Raw genomic sequence first — 8,625 nt, 5'->3', positions numbered from 1 at the left:
CCGGATCGGCTTTCACCATGGACGAAGCGGAGTCCAGCCCGGGGTCGTCACATGTGGTTGCCGGAAGCCCGCCGGACGCTCCTTCGTCGAATCTGCCGGCCGCACCGTTCTCAAGCCCCCCGCCGCCGCTCACTCTAGCCCGCCATGTGTGACGCTGTGTTTCATTGTGAAATGACCACAGCCTTATCACCCTGCAGCCCAAGACTGGTTGCTCACTGAAGCTAGGCAGGGTTGAGCCTGGTCAGTACCTGGATGGGAGACCTCCTGGGAAAACTAGGTTGCTGTTGGAAGAGATGTTAGTGAGGCCAGCAGGGGGTACTCACCCTGTGGTCTGCGTGGGTCCTAACGCCCCAGTATAGTGATTGGGACACTATACTGTCAAAAAGCAATCACAACGCATTGGATAGCTGGCCAATCAGAGCACACCTCGCTTTTCAGACCGATGAGCTTTGTAAAAATTAGGGATGTGCATCTTATGACTGAGGCCGATACGATACGCATCGAGATGCATAGCCAACGATACAATATATTAGAGATATGAAGCAGCTACGATGCGATGCGATGCGATACGATTCACCCCTATTACGATGCAGTGCGATCCGATTTCGATTCGATTCGATTCAACACAATGCGATTCGAGACAATACGATGCAATGGAAAAAATATGATGACTTTTAATGCCTCAAGGCCTGTTTCATAAAACAAGTTTACCAAATAAGCCAGGCTTATTTCAGTTAGTCTGACTCATTGTCAAATGATTTGGTTCCATAAAGCAAATTTAACATAGATCAACTTCAGTCACTGTGGCAACGTATGCGGGGAAACTAACCTGGTTCTGCTCCACAGAACAAAGCATATGCAAAGAAAAGCAAAGAAAAATAGCATATGGTTTGGAAAAACATATATATATCTCTGACTGAACTCTGCAGCGACGCATCAGTTTCCTTGATATAAAAAAACATGCCACTACATGCTGTCTGCTGCCTCATGGGCCCATGACTCTGCCTCTGCGATGACCTTTACGAGGGGCTTTTATGCTTTAAATCCAGAGCGCCTCTTTCACAGATAGGCAGTCAAGAGCGCATCTTTCACAGATAGGCAGTCCAGAGCGCCTCTTTCACAGATAGGCAGTCAAGACGCCCTGAGTGAAATGACCCTTGAGTCAGACACGTAATAAACCCCAGAGTTCTCACCCATCAGCCAAAACCACTCGAGTATCCGGCAAATACAGTCACACATATTCCATCAGATCCTTCATAAACTGTGAGAGCACATCTGTCACTTACAGGCTGCAGTATCCGAATCAGTGTTTCCGAAAGAGCCAGAGATTACAGGACAGACTTTGGGATCACAAAAAGGCAATTTTCACAGGACACAAGAATTATCTTATGCATCAGTACACAAATTGAACCCTTCCACATTAAAAATCATTGGATTGGAAAGAGTCAGTGAGATGCTTATTGGATTTCTCATTTAAAGGCCACAACTTTTCCATTACGTGAAGAGTTTGACTCCATTTTGGAAGAAATTTGCATTTCTTTTCAGTTTTTAATCACACTTTATGCACTGGTTTTCTTTTATTGGATCATAAAAAGTAAACAAAAATCACACAAAAGTTTCCTCTTTTGTATATTATGCTTGCTTTTTATTTGTATAAATTTTTTTTAATTAAACTTTCACTTACATACTGTCTTTCCTTATTGATTTTTATTTTTTTTTAGTTTTAAATGACTCATGATTACTTTTCTTGGTCTGTTTAATTTGCTTTGTAAAGCACTTTGAATTGTATAAAATATGCATAAAAAATAGATGCTTAGCCTATTTTGTAAAAACAAACAAAAAAAAAAAGACATTTCTTTTCAGTTGTTATTGCACTTTATGCATTGGTTTTCTTTCGACATCATAAAAAAAAATTAACTTCTTTTGTATATCATTCTTAATTTTTAATTCATTCTTAATGAAACTTACTAACATCTTTCCTTATTAATATTTATGATTTAATTTTTAAAATGACCATGTTTTTTCTTGGTCTGTTTATTTTGCTTTGTATAGCACTTTAAATTGTTTAAAATATGCATGAAAAATGCTTTATTAAACTTGCCTTGTGTTTGAGTTATTACTTTGCACTAAATTAAAAAAGGTCTCCTTTAAGATTTTGGACTTTGTACTGGTTAACATTTACCACAGACAATAATTTAACATTTAGCCTTACATATACCATTGCTGCACAAAGAAAACATGAACAACTTGCAATATTAATTTGCAGGTGCAACCATAACACTTGCATGTAAACTTACATGTAAAACAAAAGAAAGGTTATCTGCTAACATCCCCATTAATCTCAATAGCACTTGCTTGGCTGGTCCAAAACCCCTTAAAGAGATAGAATCACTTATCAACCCTGTCTGAGCAAAGTTACATCCAGTCTCTCAAAAAGCCCAGTTAATTTAGTTTGGAGTCAGCACAAAAAACAATGGTCTTTAGAAATCACTTTGGTAACACATAACCAGAAGTTGTAAAAAGAACAATTTAGGTTCAAGTAAAAACTTTCTATTGCTTTTACCGAACAATTTATGTAGGTGTTTATCCAAAAAACTTGCCTGGTAGACTTCCATTGTAAGTGTAATACTGTACAACTGAAGGACAAGTCTGTGGTTAACAATATCATGTCTCAAGTGTAGGACTGAAACAGCCCAGAATCCTCAAGGACACAGTGAGTTTGTTGGTATGTGCATGTTTACCTCAATGAAAAAAACAAACAAACAAAAAACAGGCTACATCACTGCTGAGTTGTGACCCTGTCATGAACTGCCACAAACTTTACATCTCGTCCTATTCAATTAGTACAGCGCTGCCTGAAGAGACGTCTTTGAGAAATGTTCTTCAGTTCTCAAGTGGCACTGCTGTGATCTTAAATTAAAAACCTATTCACTCGCCTCACAGACGTGGATTCACTTATAACTCCAGCCATTAGTTCTACTTGTTCTCTCCTGCTTTACCCATTATGCAGAAAACGTTCAAATTCACAGCCATTCATTTGCGTCTGTCGAGGGCCTGACGCTGCAGTTTCTTTCATCTGAAATTTGCCTATCATCCCCAATAACAACGAATTATAGGCATTGTGCGTTCTCAGTCTGACCAATTTACATTTACCTGCCTTTGCAAACATCTCTTATTTTTTTTTTTCCATCGTAACATGTCTGTAATTAGTTAACAACCCTTCAGGTAATTACACGGAACGGAAAACCCTCCGAATCAGCCTTTTGCATTCCTCAAATTTGATCTGTTTTTTTACGGAAAACCTCAGAAGTGGGTGGATGGAAGGATGGATGGATGGATGGATGGATGGATGGACGGACGGATGGACGGATGGACGGATGGATGGAAAACCTCAGAAGTGGGTGGATGGATGGATGGACGGACGGATACATGGAAAACATCAGAAGTGGGTGGATGAATGGATGGATGGACGGATAAATGGAAAACCTCAGAAGCGGATGGATGGATGGATGGAAAACCTCAGAAGTGGGTGGATGGATGGCGGGACGGATGGATAACCTCAGTGGTGGATATATGAATGGATGGAAAAACTCACAGATGGATGGATGGATGGATGGATGGATGGATGGATGGATGGATGGACGGACGGACGGATGGCTGGATGGGTAACCTAAGAGGTGGAATGGTGGATATATGAATGGATGGATAAACTCAAGGATCGATGGACAGATGGATGGATGGATAACCTCAGAGTTTGACTGGTGGATATATGAATGATGAATGACCTCAGAGGTGGAATGGTGGATATATGAATGGATGGATAAACTCAAGGATCGATGGACAGATGGATGGATGGATAACCTCAGAGTTTGACTGGTGGATATATGAATGATGAATGACCTCAGAGGTGGAATGGTGGATATATGAATGGATGGAAAAACTCACAGATGGATGGATGGATGGATGGATGGATGGATGGATGGATGGATGGATGGATGGATGGATGGATGGATGGATGGATGGATGGATGGATGGATGGATGGATGGATGGATGGATGGATGGATGGATGGATGGATGGATGGATGGATGGATGGATGGATGGATGGATGGATGGATGGATGGATGGATGGATGGATGGATGGATGGATGGATGGGTAACCTAAGAGGTGGAATGGTGGATATATGAATGGATGGATGACCTCAGAGGTGGAATGGTGGATATATGAATGGATGGAAAAACTCACAGATGGATGGATGGACGGAAGGATAACCTCAGAGGTGGAATGGTGGATATATGAATGGTTGGATGACATCAGAGGTGGAATGGTGGATATATGAATGGATGGAAAAACTCACGAATAGATGGATGGACGGATAACCTCAGAGGTGGAATGGTGGATATATGAATAGATGAGAAAACTCACGGATGGATGGACAGACGGACAGACGGATAACCTCAGAGGTGGAATGGTGGATATATGAATGGATGGATAAACTCAAGGATCGATGGACAGATGGATGGATGGATAACCTCAGAGTTTGACTGGTGGATATATGAATGATGAATGACCTCAGAGGTGGAATGGTGGATATATTAATGGATGGAAAAACTCACGGATGGATGGATGGATGGACGGATAATCTTAGAGGTGGAATGGTGGATATATGAATGGATGGAAAAACTCACGGATGTATGGATGGACGGATAACCTCAGAGGTGGAATGGTGGATATATGGATGGATGGAAAAACTCACGGATGGATGGATGGATGGATGGATGGATGGATGGATGGACGGACAACCTCAGAGGGGGAATGGTGGATATATGAATGGATGGAAAAACTCACGGATGGATGGATGGGCGGATAACCTCAGAGGTGGAATGGATGGATATATGGATGGATTGATGGATGTAAAAACTCACGGATGGATGGATGGACGGATAACCTCAGATGTGGAATGGATGGATATATGGATGGATGAAAAAACTCATGGATGGATGGATGGATGGACGGATAACCTCAGAGGTGGAATGGATGGATGGATGAATGAAAAAACTCACAGATGGATGGATGGATGGATGGACGGATCACCTCAGAGGTGGAATGGATGGATGGAAAAACTCACGGATGGATGGATAGATGGACGGATCACCTCAGAGGTTGAATGGATGGATATATGGATGGATGGAAAAACTCACGGATGGATGGATGGATGGACGGATTACCTCAGAGGTGAGATGGATGGATGGATGGATGGATGGAAAACCTCAGAGGTGGATGGGTGGATGGATGGATGGATGGATGGATAACCTCAGAGGTGGAATGGATGGATATATGGATGGATGGATGGATGGACGGATAACCTCAGAGGTGGAATGGTGGATATATGGATGGATGGAAAAACTCACGGATGGATGGATGGATGGACGGATAACCTCAGAGGTGGAATGGATGGATATATGGATGGATGGATGGAAAAACTCACAGATGGATGGATGGATGGATGGACAGATAACCTCAGAGGTGGAATGGATGGATGAAAAAACTCACAGATGGATGGATGGATGGGCGGATCACCTTAGAGGTGGAATGGATGGATATATGGATGGATGTATGGATGGATCGATGGACGGATTACCTCAGAGGTGGGATGGATGGGTGGAAAGCCTCAGAGGTGGATGAGTGGATGGATGACAGATGAAATAACGCAGAGGTAGAGGTAGTTTTTAAACACAGCTTCAGGTAATTACACGGAACAGAAAACACTCTGAATCAGCCTTTTACGGAAAACCTCAGAAATGGGTGGATGGATGGGTGGGTGGATGGATGGACGGATGAATGGAAAACCTCAGAAGTGGGTGGATGGATGGATGGATGGATGAATGGAAAACTTCAGAAGTGGGTGGATGGACGGATTACCTCAGAGGTGGAATGGTGGATATATGAATGGATGGATAACCTCAGAGGTGGAATGGTGGATATAAGAATGGATGGTAAAACTCACAGATGGATGGATGGATGGATGGATGGAAAACCTCAGAGGTGGATGAGTGGATGGATGACTATTAAAATTTTCAATAAAATTTCACATTTTCATACTTGTATATAAATGTACTTGCACTTAAAATTAAATGTAAAAAAAATTACGATTTGATAATTTAATATGAATATGAAATACATATAACTTAAACTACTTCAGTCTGTGTGCATTGAATTTATTTAATACACGAGTTTTACAATTTGAGTTGAATTACTGAAATAAATGAACTTTTCCACGACATTATAATTTATTGAGATGCACCTGTATATACAGCAAAGCAATAAACCATGCCTGGCCACTCTCTTTCTTCTCATATAATGGAAACATTTCAACTAAAATCTATATTTTATGTCCATTTATTTATTTATTTGCTAAGTAGCCATGTAATCAGCTTCATGTCTGGTTCCTGATCACTCTGTTGGGGTTTACTCTGCAGTAATGACTGGCTGACGGCACCTTATCCCTTATGTATATCTTGCAACGCACAATCAATTATTTGTCACTTTTTTGCTTTTGTAGTCTCAGTGTATTAACGTTTGGAAAAAGCTAAAGGATTTGTTGAGAATACAGGATGCCTGCACACCCAGACGGGGAGAAGGGCGTCAGAGCTTTCCGCACATGGCAGGAAGAAAGCACAAGCAATGTGGGCCAGTGATAGGCTCCTGCCATGTTTAATAAATGACTTGGCAAAGTCTTCGATGGGCCGTGCCATCCAAAAGCTTGCAAGCTTGGCGGTGGTATCGTTACAAAATTGTAGAGAGCGGTGGGCCAACCGGCAGTTCACCCTCTGCTGCAGAGACATGTGAATGGAGAACGGCTATGCTTGAGCTCCACTCTAACAGCAAATTAATTCACAGAGTGCACTTAACCTTGTTAAGAAAGCATTTCACAGTAAGAGTTAGAGTAAGAGTTGATCTGGGTTTATGTTCATTCTACCTTGAGTGATAGCAAAAGCGACGTTGAAAAGCAAAACTCCAGAATCAGAGCTCTTAAAGCGACGAGTGTTTAACTTGAATGACTAGAAGTCTCAGAGCTCATAATACTGAAACAGGAATCGTGTTTCAGTTCCCACAATCCCACATTGAGAGCTGCATTTGACATTGTGGATCATGTGAAAAGATCTCCTTCTAGAGCACTTTCAGACTGATTTAGCACTTATTTATACACCAGAGAATATTGTCCTAGTTTTGATGTGTATGTTTCTTATTAGCGCAATACTGTCATAATGTATTAACATATAATCATAATGAACTAATACTACCTCCAACAAACAGTATGCCTGATCTGTCTATCTATCCGTCCATCCATCCACCTTCTGTAAGAGAGTAAGAGTTGATCTGGGTCTGGGGGCAGTCGTGGCCTGATGGATAGAAGGTCGGACTTGTAACCCGAAGGTCGTGGGTTTGAGTCTCAGGTCCGGCAGGGATTGTAGGTGGGGGGAGTGAATATCCAGTGCTCTCTCCACCCTCAATACCACGACTGAGGTGAGACCCTTGAGCAAGGTACCGAACCCCCAACTGCTCCCCGGGCGGCACAGCATTGGCTGCCCACTGCTCCGGGTGTGTTTGTTCACTGCTGTGTGTGTGTGTGCACTTGGATTGGTTAAATGCAGAGCACAAATTCCAAGTATCACGTCACTTCCTTTCCTTTCCTTTCCTTTCCTTTCCTTTCCTTTCCTTTCTTTACAGCTAGAATAGGCATTAGGCAGTTTCAGTGTCTCCAAGCGGTACTACAAAATAAAGCATGTTTTCAAACAACCTTGCGTCGAGCCTCCCTCAACTCAAAAATCACAAACAAAGCTCTTACAGCTCTATAAAAGTGAAGGCATGTCTCATGTAAAAGTAGGCTGCTTACAATAAAAAGTCCAACATATTAGAAATACTTTTAACTTGAAGTTTAGCTCACCTGTTCTCCGGAAGTTTGTCATGTAGATTGAAACCCAAACAATCTATCAGATTTCTCCATCTTGGAAAAACACTACCAATGTTTACTTTGTTTTACACCGTTGCCTGTCTGTGTGTATTTTGACAAGTCTTCAAATTTTGTCTTACACTTCTGTAACGGAATCAGAAATTGTTTTTTGTTTTTATCACTGAATAAATAACTCTCTGGCTCAGCTTGCTACAGTAGCCCTGCCCACAAATCACTATTGCCTGCGCGAAGGTGTAAAAAAATGTTTCTAGCTAAAATTGCTTACCTTTAACAAGGCCCATATTTTAATGCTAAGTGTGAATAATACTAAATTAACTAAATTAACACCTTAATCTATCTATCTATCTATCTATCTATCTATCTATCCTCATAAATACAGAATCATAATGTCAGTAAATGAGAAAACTCAGTAACTGCATGAAACGGGATGCCGATGAATTAGGGCAGGATCTGTTTGTTCGACCAACGGCAGTGTAAAATGATACCTTTCACCTTCAGCTTTCATGATGTGCCTTATTTCCGAATTAATCAGAAAACTCAGCAGTGAAACAATGTAGGGCGCAAGTTGATTGGATCCTGAAAAGTTAGACTATCATATTACTATTCCACAGCTGCATGGTCTTGGATATGTCAGCAGGAAAGAAAAGTAA

At 41.4% G+C, this 8,625-nt stretch overlaps 1 long non-coding RNA gene across 1 annotated transcript in view; it reads right to left on the bottom strand.

The window, feature by feature from the left end:
• LOC107668181 (uncharacterized) overlaps nt 1–8,625 on the bottom strand; it is a 73,115-nt gene that overhangs the window by 59,450 nt on the left and 5,040 nt on the right. The gene's annotated exons all lie outside the window — the stretch shown is intronic.

The sequence above is a fragment of the Sinocyclocheilus anshuiensis genome, unplaced genomic scaffold (assembly GCF_001515605.1).
Source record: "Sinocyclocheilus anshuiensis isolate Anshui unplaced genomic scaffold, SAMN03320099.WGS_v1.1 scaffold3228, whole genome shotgun sequence".
NCBI lineage: Eukaryota > Metazoa > Chordata > Actinopteri > Cypriniformes > Cyprinidae > Sinocyclocheilus > Sinocyclocheilus anshuiensis.
Note: the sequence above shows the minus strand (reverse complement) of the source record. Positions and strands in the feature narration are given on the sequence as shown.